Here is a 14086-nt window from a genome sequence, read left to right as displayed (position 1 = left end):
AAAATAGAAAAGCCTAATAAATAATTAACATATTCCCACATGAATTAAGTTCGGGACCAAGGATTTAGGCGACTTTGACGATGTTATTCCAGTTACAAATAAAACTACTGTATGTACACAGGAGAAGTATGTCCACATTGTATCACATAGCATCATAGCATAGCTCAACCATAAAGGACATTGGGGTGAATCCTCAGTTGAAATACATATCCAGTTTAGGATTTCTCACATACTGACTAAGAGAAATAACCTGGATGCCACAGTCCTGGGAATTTGCTTGGGGCGAAACTTTAGTCTAAAAGAAATGTAGTGAATAACAACTGCCATCTGCAGTACCAACATCTGATACATGTGTTTGTGACATACTTGAGTTGGGCCATGATGACTAATGTGTGAGACTCTAGTCAGCATGTGGCATGTGGAACCTCTTATCTCTGGACGAAGGAAGTGATTGATTCGTTCTGATTATGAGGAACTGTGTAGGAAAGATCATCAGTCTGTAAGTCTGGGGTCTGTCACGTCTCAGATGATAAATGACAGACTCCAGGTCTGTTACCGTGTGGATCACCAGGTTAGAATCCAATAAAATGCTGGTTAGATTACAAATGATTTACCTTTAAGGGAGATTGGGGTAAATTGAGCAAAAGGGGTAAGTTGAGCCACCCTTGTTTCTAGGAAACCATACACTAAATGAATAATTTGACCAAATATTTAGGAAGAGGTGATCATTTCATGTAGTCTGTGAAGGAAGAAACCATATGGAAATATGAATTTATTGTGTTAGAGGCTTCATATTGATTTTATCTAAACCAAAGTATATATTTGTAAGATTATTCTATACATCAGTCGGGGTCTTTATAAGCTTCAATATGAGGTCCTAAATTTAGCATGAAAGTGCATCCTTGTAGCTGTGTGGGCTAATATAGTCCCAATGTTTGCCTTGGTGTAAGTTGAGCCAATGGCCATAGGGTAATTTGAGCCAATGGTTGAGCCAATGGAAAGTTAAGCAAATTGAAGTGTTTTTTTCCCAGGCGTAATGCAAGGCAGGTAACAACAGGGTCTGGCCTATGTTAAAAGTGTAAAAAAAAAAGTACAAAGTGTTTGTTAGGTTTTAAGCATGGGTTAAAATATGCTTAAAACTATTAAAAGACAAAAAATCTAGTGTGATTGTGTTGAATTGTGTTTGGAAAATAAAGTTAGATGTGGTTTTAAAAAGGTAGTGGTAATATTTCATTCAGTACAGGCTGTTTAACTGATTCCCCTTCTCACCCATCTGCACACAATACCCCAAAACGACAAAGTGAAAACATGTTTTTAGAATTTTTGGAAAATGTAGTTATAATTAAATACCAAAAGATCAATACTTTGCCCCATACTATTTGCCGAGAGCCCTTTTTTTGGACAAGCTATGTTATCAAAACTGCAATGTTAACATGAATTCTGAATATTTCCAGAGATGCACCACATCCTGAAATATACTGTATGTGCAAATCTTTGTTAGAGAGAATACAATATTTCCCTTGAAGGAGTGATGCTGAATGTAAAGAATGGCTCAACATACCCCACTCTCCCCTAGAGTCGTTATTGGACGACTTTACAATCTCATAGACTTGTTGCTGTAATGGCAGTTTGCATTGTGTTATTTAGATCAAGTGATTTTAGACAGGAGTTGTGCAACCCTTTAACTTTATCATCTTGAGTGTTTTCAGTTTTTCTAGCAGGTTGCCGTACATAGGCCTTAATCTAAATAATACAGACATTACACAGATGGATGCAGTGATATTTTTGTGAAAATTGATTATTCGTTTAAAAATGTGCATTTTCCTTGGTCTGGGATCTTAGACTAGGCTGTAGATACACTGCAACCAACAAGCTCCCACAGACTCCAAAACATTCACTACTCAATGTTCTCACTATTTAATTGTGCAGTTGCTAACAGATAACTAGTGTAGCTGCTTGCCCCTGTGAAACACTGTCACATAACATATCATTGATCTGTTAGAAAGGACTACTTTGTCAGGTTGCCTCTGCCCATGGCCATCTTTGCCAAGTTAAAGGGTACAACAGTAATGTATTCAGTGTGTGTTTGTTTAAAAACTAGGCCAATCTTTGGGCTTGCCTGAGCAAGCTACCCTCGCTACTCTTGATTGTCTTTCTGGTTCTGATCCATACTCATTTGGCCGGCATATTTTGTTCCAGCGAATGTCTAAGTTGTGTATCAGTACCTCGGCATACCTCCTATGTCAGAGTTGATTGCTTGATTTTATTTTGGGAAAAACAATTTGTACAGTTTAAAAACAGTTTCACAAGAAATCCAGAGGATGACACATGAACATGTAAAACCACTTCTTTACAATGTGATCCTCTGTGTAGGACAAAAACAGGACACAACACACAGAAAAATACAGTTGTCCTACTTTTCATTTTGACTAGCCTGGTGAGGACATAGCACCAGAAGGACAGTCGTCCTCTATGAGGACTCTACTATACTAGATAAATGCCTCCTTTATTCTGCGTCTCCTCCAATGTCAGCTAGTGAGGTTGGTAGAGTTGCAGTGACCCAATTATCTTTGGAAGCAGAGTCACAAGGGTCCGCTTAGATGCTCTTTGTTTTCCACTTCTCAAAACAAGGCTGTCTGATTCCGTAGAATCTGGCCGCGCCGAGGCTCTTTCTGCCACAAATCAGGGGCAGCAGATGCGACAGGACTTACCGCTCGGCTCTTCTCTATTTGAATATGTCTGTCTTTCTCTTTATATTTGTCAAAATGTACAGATAGCAACAAATAACAGTAAAGAACAAATACATTGTATTTGTTGTTGGCCTCTATAGGTCTAACAGATACCCAAGCAGCCAAAGAAACAATGATTTCCATCATATTCTCACAGTTTGCAGGCCTACTTTTTCTCTTCACAGCATATTGCTCCTTTTCATCCCTGGGGTTCATAACAAAGGTTTCTTTGCTCTCCCCTTCTGTTCCATGGGCCCTCGAAGAGATAGTTGTAGATATGACTTCCACCTCCCTTCCCTAGCCCCCAACAGTTGAGCTGTTTTCTGAGTGCCCTCTCCCTGGGGCCATAGGGGTGATAAATTACATGAGCTCAGTTCAACACACACATTGGCCACATCCACTGACATTCCTGAGTAGGTCGCCACAGCCGCACGGCCCTCCCCCTCACAACTGTCTGTTTTGATGTTAATGGCAAGGCCGTCTGTTGCGTAGCGATCCGCAATGTAGTGTCCCTCTGTACCCTGTTAAATAAATTACAGAAAACATTCAAATATTCATGCTATTTTATCTTTCTTCTCACATCCCTGACTTATTTTTTACATCTGTATGGCAACTTTGCATGGTGAATCTTTTTTCCTCCGTGTTACTGTGCGTGATGTGTAGTGTCTCGTGATTGAGATGAATCACTCTAGTCATTTGTAAGAATATCAAAATGAACATCAGAGGAATCCTTGTTTGGCTGAGGTTGACTACCCATTGCTGCCTCTCCCGGGTCCTAAACTAAATCGCATTACCCCAGTGAACCAATGTGGTCTGCTGTTCTATGTGTTCCCGTGGCCTGGTGGACCTCTCCTGGTGGTCTGATTGTCCTCTGGTTGATCCTCAACCAATCTCTATGTAAGCTACATGGTCCCTATGAAGGTCCAGTGAGGTCCAGTACAGACCATAATCATGTATCTTACACTCTTGTTCCACGCAAAGCAGACGGAGACAGTTGACAGACGGACTCTAAAGCTTGATGTTCAGTGAAGCATAAAGACATTTAAATGGAAATTGTTTTAACTATTTTGTCATGTAAGAGGTAAATACTGTAGGATTAACTGATGCTTGAGTACAGCAGAGAACAGCTAGTCAAATTCCACAATGCCTGAAGTAGACACACAGCCATGCAGGCAACAGATGTTGTCCTTTGTTTTTATGTCTCATCCTAGTGCAAAATGTAGTTGTACAGGCATTCTTTAAAGGGATAACCAACATGGCAAATTCTTTTGATAGGCGTCTTGTGGTCCGTGGTAAACAATATGGTTCCTATATATCTGGTTTCAGATGGGAATGAAACCTCCAATTCTATAATGTTAAAACAGACGTCAGTGTTCCATGACTATACCTCATGTTGTTGACTTCAAAAACTAGGTCAAAGGTTTTTGCAGTGACATTTCTGTTGGAATGCAAAATGAACCAACTAATAGTTGTATCTCTATATTTCACCATAATTATTCCAACCCTTCTTCATTTTCTATTGAATTATTATTATTATTATTATTTTTATCCAGATAAGCATTCATTGCCCTTATTGAATTTCAGATTACAATTAATTTCATTCTTCATAAAATACTGGATTGAAGTGATGTAGCATACATTGGAATGAGCTACCCAGGGCAGGTCATTTAACCCCAAATTGAAACTTGTTCCAGAGTGAAAAAGCTGGCTGCTATAGTATGCTGTACATGTACTGGGACGATATCATGGTGTAGAACCATTCTAGAGAAGAATGTAAATCATTCCAGTGAAGGTCACCTAAGTCATATGTTGGGATTTCTGCTGGATTCACGACATGACAGTCCAGTTTAGTACTAGTTTTCTCTTTGTTCTCCCTTGGTCAAGCCAGCCTTCTTTCCAGATGATCCAACTCAGGGAAAAACAGCGAGTGAAAAAAATGTGCGTATAGAATTTATTGTTGTGGAAGTATGATATGGCAGCTGAATACGTCAGACTTTGAAGCAATTTTGCACTTACTTCATCATAAACCCTGACTCATTGCAGCACAAAGGGTGTGCAAATGAGAACTAATTGGATCAGTCATATGGTTCATGTTGCAACATCAGCGCCTGTGGGTACAGCCAAGAAATTCACAAAAAGATCGAAAACATTTAAAAAGAATGAAATTGAAATCCATTGCATTAGAGTCAGAGATTAGCACACATATTTTCAGCCTTTGATAATGGAAAGGGAGAGCATCTGTTTGAGTTTACAGTTTTTCTGTAATGTCATGTTATTATCATACCCTTGTCAGAGTCCATAAGCAAATTCATTTTCTTTTTCCTCAATCACTTTTTCACATTTGATGTCCAAACTATTAAGTTATGCACTGTCAAGTCTGACTCCAAGGCAAGTAAAATGTGCATCATTAACACCCCCCCCCCCCCCCCCCCGGAATACTTTAATTTGTTTATTTTGGAGGAATAATACGGGAGGATACAGTGAAAAGTTTTGAAAATGATTCACTAACCAGGTTTCCATTCAACCTTTTTATGTGAGTAAAGTGCCTTTGGGATAAAAAAAATGTCATGTCAGGCCCGATAGAAACAGAACATTTCGACAAAACACTAGACACTAGACACTAGATGTTCTGTTATAATCTCCACCCGACACAGCCAGAAGAGGACTGGCCAACCCTCATAGCCTGGTTCCTCTCTAGGTTTCTTCCTAGGTTCTGGCCTTTCTAGGGAGTTTTTCCTAGCCACCGTGCTTCTACACCTGCATTGCTTGCTGTTTGGGGTTTTAGGCTGGGTTTCTGTACAGCACTTTGAGATATCATCTGATGTAAAAATGGGCTTTATAAATACATTTGATTTGATTTGATTTGAAGGTGGGATCTCTGTGTTGGTAAAATGTATTTAATGTTAACTTGTATTCATTATATGGTACATGGGAATTTAACTGCAAAAGGTATTTTTATGTGCACTACGTCATCACGCACAGCTTTTTATATTCAACAAGTCAATTTGATGGAAACACATCTCTGTTGGGACAATGCATATATTGTTTTTATGTGGAGTTTTGAATATTCGCATGAAAATCCATCGCCAATTGGATGGAAAACTTGCTATTGACAGACATTGGTAGCAGCATTACGTTTCATAGTTCCTCATAGGAAGGGAGTTAGAATGGTTATTCTATGGTTTTGGTCTCTATTGACGTCTCAACAAATTGTATTATTATTTTGGTCTACTTGTGAATATAAATGGATGTCATTTTTTTAATGATATCTACTGTAGCAACAAAGAGACTTCTGTACAGATGATTTGCATGGATCACCAACTTGGTGAATGAGAAAAGTGTTTAAATGGCAACTTGGTCCTTGGCCCCTTCCTTTCAGAAGGTGTGCTGGCCGGCATACTAAGTAGCCTGGATTCATTTATTGTTCATGGAGACGTTTGACAAATGTCTTATTGATGTTGTCCAGGAGCCGTCGCTCTATTTTTGAATGGGAAATCAATTAGAGGTGGCAGAGTCTGTGTCCTGAAAACCTCTAGATAACTTGGAGCTTTCCGACCTGCCATCTCTCCTTTATATCACCCAAATCCAGAGATTTAGACCTTACACTGTAAACCCCAAGGCATTGTTTTGTGCAAGCGATTAGTATTTTTTGAGGCCGGTTCAATTTTCGATATCGGTTTCGAATATTTTTCATTTGATTACTTCATTATTTCATTCCAAGTCATCATCTCATCTACATTGAGCTGCTGCCTATGCTGTCTGACAAGATCACTGTTTTAATAGTTCTTCAAGGTAAATAAGGCATACTTTTATGACTGCTGAAAACCAATTGTCAATCACTTAGATCATGTATTTTCACGTAGAGATGTAGTACCTCGCGAAGGAACAGCTTTCTATCCCTCTTGATCACGCATTCTTCGTGTCGATCCTCTCTGTGTCAACCGGTTGGAAACTACAACTCCCTAGTACATCGCACAGTTAGGCCTGATTGATTTATCTCTAGAGAAACTACACAATATGTGCCAATTGAGCTCACAGAAAAACCTAGAAGGAAATAGAATTCAAGTAATTGAACCTATGTCCATCAATTAGTTGTTTAATTTCGGTTAATCGCTCAGCACTAGAATTTGTAAAACAAATAATTTTAGTAAGTTGAAGTCAAAGTAATTCAAAAGTAATTATTACTTAAAATGTTTATGTGGTACTGACTACAAAACTAAATGAGAAGTGACAGCAACTACATTTTTGGGATTTATGTTAACAAATCAACTTTTTACCCAGCATGCTCTAATGCGGGTTAGTTTTTTGGATTTTTTTTTTAATATCTGTGTTTTTGTATGTACATTTCTATGTTTATTTAACCTGGCAAGTCAGTTAAGAACAAATTCTTATTTACAATGTCTGCCTTGTTAAGGGGCAGAATTACAGATTTTTACCTTGTCAGCTCGGGGATTCGATCCAGCAACCTTTTGGTTGTTTTGTTAATCTGCCGGCCCCAGCCTCGAACTCAGGCCCTGTGTGTAGTTAGCCGACCTTCTCTGCCCATTCATCACCATTTTATCTGTTGTTATCTTAGCTGATTAGCTGTTGTTGTCTTACCCGTTGTTGTCTTAGCTAGCTCTCCCAATCAACACCTGTAATTGAATTATGCCTCGCTTTATGTCTCTCTCTAATGTCAATATGGATTGTATACTGTTGTTCAGGATAGTTATCATTGTTTTAGTTTACTGCAGAGCCCCTAGTCCCACTCTACATGCCTCAGATACCTTTTTTGTCCCACTTCCCACACATGCGTTGACCTCACCCAGCATAACTAGTGCGTCCAGAGATGCAACCTCTCTTATCGTCACTCAATGCCTAGGTTTACCTGCACTGTACCCGCACCCTACCATACCTCTGTCTGTACATTATGCCCTGAAACTATCCTAACACGCCCAGAAATCTGTTCCTTTTATTCTCTGTCCCCAACACACTAGACGACCAGTTTTGATAGCCTTTAGCTGTACCCTCATCCTAATCCTCCTCTGTTCCTCGGGTGATGTAGAGGTTAACCCAGGCCCTGTGCATCCCAAGACGCTCTCATTTGTTGACTTCTGTAACCGTAAAAGCCTTGGTTTCATGCATGTTAACATCAGAAGCCTCCTCCCTAAGTTTGTTTTACTCACTGCTTTAGCACACTCCGTCAACCCTGATGCCCTTGCCGTGTCTGAATCCTGGCTTAGGAAGGCCACCAAAAATTCGGAGATTTCCATCCCCAACTACAACATTTTCCGTCAAGATAGAACTGCCAAAGGGGGAGGAGTTGCAATCTACTGCAGAGATAGCCTGCAAAGTTTTGTCATACTTTCCAGGTCTATGCCCAAACATTTCGAGCTTCTAATTTTAAAAATGAATCTCTCCAGAAATAAGTATCTCACTGTTGCCGCCTGTTATAGACCCCCTTCAGCTCCCAGCTGTGCCCTGGACACCATATGTGAATTGATTGCCCCCAATATATCTTCAGAGTTCATTCTGTTAGGTGACCTAAACTGGGATATGCTTAACACCCCAGCAGTCCTACAATCTAATCTAGATGCCCTAAATCTCACACAAATAATCAAGGAACCCACCAGGTACAATCCTAAATCCGTAAACATGGGCACCCTCAGATATTATCCTGACCAACTTGCCCTCCAAATACACCTCTGCTGTTTTCAATCAATCAATCAGGATCACAGCATCCGCTATGGGTCCACGGTTAAACGACCACCCCTCATCACTGTCAAACACTCTCTAAAACATTTCTGCAAACAGGCCTTTCTAATCGACCTGGCCTGGGTATCCTGGAAGGATATTGACCTCATCCCGTCAGTCGAGGATGCCTGGTCATTCTTTAAAAGTAATTTCCTCGCCATCTTAAATAAGCATGCCCCTTTCAAAAAATGTAGAACTAAGAACAGATATAGCCCTTGGTTCACTCCAGACCTGACTGCCCTTGACCAGAACAAAAACATCCTGTGGCAGACTGCACTAGCATCGAATAACCAATACACGCAGTCAGTTAGGAAAGCAAAGGCAGGCTTTTTCAAACCGACATTTGCATCCTGTAGCTCTAACACCAAAATATTTTGGGACACTATAAAGTCCATGGAGAATAAGAGCACCTCCTCCCAGCTGCCCACTGCACTGAGGCTAGGAAACACTGTCACCACCGATAAATCCACGATAATCGAGAATTTCAATAAGCATTTCTCTACGGCTGTTCATGCTTTCCTTCAGCCTACCCCAACCACAGCCAACAGCTCCACACCCCCTGCAGCTACTTGTCCAAGCCTCCCCAGCTTTTCCTTCACCCATATCCAGATAGCAGATGTTCTGAAAAAGCTGCAAAAACGGGACCCGTACAAATCAATCTGGACCCTCTCTTTCTAAAATTATGCGCCGCCATTGTTGAAACCCCTATTACCAGTCTGTTCAACTTACCTTTAATATCGTCCGAGATTCCTAAAGATTGGAAAGCTGCCGCGATCATCCCCCTCTTCAAAGGGGGTGACACTCTAGACCCAAACTGTTACAGACCTATATCCATCCTGCCCTTCTAAAGTCTTCGAAAGCCAAGTTAACAAGCAGATACTTCTCAGATAGAGTTCAGTGTGTCAAATCGGAGGGCCTGTTGTCCGGACCTCTGGCAGTCTCTATGGGGGTATCACAGGGTTCATTTCTCGGGCCGACTCTTTTCTCTATATATATCAATGATGTCGCTCTTGCCTTGATCCACCTCTACGCAGACGACATCATTTTGTATACATAGGGCCCTTCTTTGGACACTGTTAACAAACCTCCAAATGAGCTTCAATGCCATACAACACTCCTTCTGTGGCCTCCAAATGCTCTTAAACGCAAAAAAAGACAGTACTGTGCAGCCATCTTCATCGACCTGGCCAAGGCTTTCGACTCTGTCAATCACCTCATTCTTATCGGCAGACTCAATAGCCTTGGTTCCTCAAATGACTGCCTCGCCTGGTTCACCAACTACTTTGCAGACAGAGTTCATTGTGTCAAATCGGAGGGCCTGTTGTCCGGACCTCTGGCAGTCTCTATGGGGTACCACAGTGTTCAATTCTCGGGCCAACTTTTTTCTCTGTATATATCAATGATGTCGCTCTTGCTGCAGGTGATTCCCTGATCCACCTCTACGCAGACGACACCATTCTGTATACATCTGGCCCTTCTTTGGACACTGTGTTAACTAACCTCCATATGAGCTTCAATGCCATACAACACTCCTTCCGTGCAACACTCCCTCCAACTGCTCTTAAACACTAGTAAAACTAAATGCATGCTCTTCAACCGATCGCTGCCCGCACCTGCCCGCCCAACTAGCATCACTACTCTGGACGGTTCTGACTTAGAATATGTGGACAACTACAAATACCTAGGTGTCTGGCTAGACTGTAAACACTCCTTCCAGACTCATATTAAACATCTCCAATCCCAAATTAAATCTAGAATTGGCTTCCTATTTCGCAAAAAAACCTCCTTCACTCACGCCACCAAACTTACCCTCAGAAAACTGACTATCCTACCGGTCCTCGACTTTGGCGATGTCATTTACAAAATAGCTTACAACACTCTACTCAGCAAACTGGATGCAGACTATCACAGTGCCATCCGTTTTGTCACCAAAGCCACATATACCACCCACCACTGCAACCTGTATGCTCTCACCGGCTGGCCCTCGCTACATATTCGTCGCCAGACCCACTGGCTCCAGGTCATCTATAAGTGTATGCTAGATAAAGCTCCGCCTTATCTCAGCTCACTGGTCACCATAACAACACCCACCCGTAGCACGCGGTCCAGCAGATATATTTCTCTGGTCATCCCCAAAGCCAACACCTGCTTTGGCTGCCTTTCCTTCCAGTTTTCTGCTGCCAATGACGGGAACAAATTGCAAAAATCGCTGAAGTTGGAGACTTATATCTCCCTCACTAACTTTAAGCATCAGCTATCTGAGCAGCTTACCGTTCGCTGCAGATGTACACAGCCCATCTGTAAAAAGCCCATCCAACTACCAACCTCATCCCCAAATTGTTTTTAAATGAAAGTCTAACTGTTGGATGTCCTAATTCCAATAGGAATTACACATTGCTTGGCAAGCCAGCATAATGTGACTTGCAGGTAGGGTTGTAAAATTCTGGTAAATTACCCAGGTTTTCCAAAACTCCTGGCGGCTGGAAGATTCCTGGAACCTCCTAACAGGATTTTTTTACTGGAAAGTTATAGAATTTTGCCACCCTAATTGTAGGCCTGATGTGGCCTGTAAACCATGAGTTTCAGTCCACTGTAAGGATAAAGCGTGGCCTCAAAATAAGGACTAAAAGATATGTAGTGTTGTATTGAGTTGAACTCACTTGGTGAAGATCCCAGTCCTGAACAAATTCAACAACCATGTCTCTGTCACTAACTAATACAATCATGGGTGGTAACTGCAGTTCACTTGAAAAGGCATAGCACACTGGGAAATTATATTTGGTGCGTAGCTTTTTGGTGGCGTTCGTCAAAAATGTCAAGCTGATACAACTTAAAACTGGACTCCATACAGGGTCACAGTGACTCTATCGGTTTGAGTAGTGACTACAAAATCACTTTAAGTAACTGTACTCATATATTAAGTGCAACAGGTTTTCTCAAAAGTTTTCAATAATGACAGCACATTAAGGTTTACAGTGATCAAGTGCTCATTTGGCAAATGCCTAGATTCTTGAGATCTGTGCAGTTGTGAAAGGAATGTTTGGCAGAATTGACTCCTTCCTCATTACTCCAGGTTAGGGGAACCACGGCCAACAACAATAGTTCCATTGGGTAAATTGACGATTATGTTTGCTGAAATTTGGAGCATGGTTTTGAACTATTATTTTTGAATTATTCTATGATCTAAATACAGATTTTTGATATGAATAGATTTTTACCAAAGTGTATTTTTTCCATGGTAACATATGCATTTAAAATGGAACATCAGATTTGTAATATAACTTAATAGAAGACCTTCAGCTAAGGGAAGCTAATTGAAAAAGACTCTTCTCATCCCCATAGTGACACTGAAGAGCTAGTCAACTATCCTGCCATGCAAACTGGCTCCCTTAGCTCCCTCTCTCTCTCCTTATTCTCAACAAGCGGCTGATTGTAGTCTTACAAGCCACACAGATTCCCCAATAACACCACCGTCAACAAATGGGTTTTAACAAACAATTCCACAGGAAGTGAAGGTCTAAGCTGCTACTGTTGAGCAAAGGAAATAATTCTGAACAATTAAATGTGTCTGTACCTGTGAAATAGGGCACCCTGCTACCTCTACTCAGTGGTGAACCTCTTATGCAGGCCAAAATTGACATACATAAAAGGAAATATTACCTCAAAGGTCTGGGATTGATTTAACATAAGTGTTGACTAGCTGTCTATAGACATCACCAGATGAATTTGATGTGTGTGTGTGTGTCCACTGCTTTAACAGTTGTCTATCTGTCTGCTGTCTGTCTGTCAGCTGCTGTTCTACTGTACCAGCAGGCACAGTGCTGGAATGCTCCCCTTCATGACTTAGACACATGTAGTAATGTATACAGACATACAGAATCAGGGTGTTACTCACATACCAGTGTGTTCTAGAAGGTTTGCTCACGATTCATGAACTCTGTAGATATTCTTGTTGATATCGATGGCAAAATATATGACTGAGCCTGATGACAATCCTTTACTCGGAAACAGCAACTACTCCAAAACACAATTCCTTTTTTCATTAAATATAGTAAACAGTAGATTTCCCCTCGCTCTCAGTGATACCAAGAAATTCCCTTTTCTATTGGTTGTCCGTGACCTGTTGGGCGGAAGCCCTGCTTGACCATTAAGCGGCCCATTGAGAGTTGGCCATTTGGCTGACAATGAATAGACTGGGCCTGGAGAGCACTGTGGCCTCCTTGGATACCAGATAGCAATGCACTGGATCGATGGTGAATGGCATTGTGTGTTTCCCCACAGTGGCCCCACTTTATTTTTTATAATTTTTTATTTCACCTTTATTTAACCAGGTAGGCCAGTTGAGAACAAGTTCTCATTTACAACTGCGACCTGGCCAAGTTAAAGCAAAGCAGTGCGACACAGACATCAACACAGAGTTACACATGGAATAAACAAACGTACAGTCAATAACACAATAGAAAAATCTATATACAGTGTGTGCAAATGTAGTAAGACTAGGGAGGTTAGGCAATAAATAGGCCATAGTGGCAAAATAATTAGAATTAGCAATTAAAAACTGGAGGGATAGATGTGCAGAAGATGAGTGTGCAAGTAGAGATACTGGGGTAAAAAGTAGCAAAGAAAGGCATAACAATATGGGGAGGAGGTAGTTGGGTGGGCTATTTACAGATGGGCTGTGTACAGGTGCAATGATCGGTAAGCTGTTCTGACACCTGATGCTTATTTAATAAAAAATTAAAATACTTCACCTTTTTTTAACCAGGTAAGCTAGTTGAGAACAAGTTCTCATTTACAACTGCGACCTGGCCAAGATAAAGCAAAGCAGTGCGACACAAACAACAACACAGAGTTACACATGGAATAAACAAGCAACAGTCAATAACACAATAGAAAAAAAGAGTCTATATACAGTGTGTGCAAATGGCGTGAGGGGGTAGGCAATAAATAGGCCATAGTAGCGAAGTAATTACAATTTAGCAGATTAACACTGGAGTGATAAATGAGCAGATGATGTGCAAGTAGAGATACTGGAGTGCAAAAGAGCAGAAAAGCAAATAAAAACAATATGGGGATGAGGTAGGTAGATTGGGTGGGCTATTTACAGATGGACTATGTACAGCTGCAGCAATTGGTTAGCTGCTCAGATAGCTGAGGTTTAACGTTTGTGAGGGAAATATAAGTCTCCAGCTTCAGCGATTTTTGCAATTTGTTCCAGTCACTGGCAGCAAACAACTGGAAGGAAAGGCGGCCATAGGGTGTGTTGGCTTTGTTGATGACCAGAGACATATACCTGCTGGAGCGCGTGCTATGGGTGGGTGTTGTTATGGTGACCAGTGAGCTGAGATAAGGCAGAGTTTTACCTAGCATACACTTATAGATGACCTGGAGCCAGTGGGTCTGGCGACGAATATGTAGCGAGGGCCAGCCGGTGAAAGCATACAGGTCGCAGTGGTGGGTGGTAAATGGGGCTTTGGTAACAAAACGGATGGCACTGTGATAGACTGCATCCAGTTTGGTGAGTAGAGTGTTGGAAGCTATTTTGTAGATGACATCGCCGAAGTCAAGGATCAGTAGGATAGTCAGTTTTACGAGGGTAAGTTTGGCGGCGTGAGTGAAGGAGG

This window comes from Salmo salar, chromosome 21 (assembly GCF_965601325.2).
Source record: "Salmo salar chromosome 21, fSalSal1, whole genome shotgun sequence".
Lineage (NCBI taxonomy): Eukaryota > Metazoa > Chordata > Actinopteri > Salmoniformes > Salmonidae > Salmo > Salmo salar.
The sequence above is the reverse complement of the archived record's forward strand: the minus strand, read 5'-3'. Positions refer to the sequence as shown.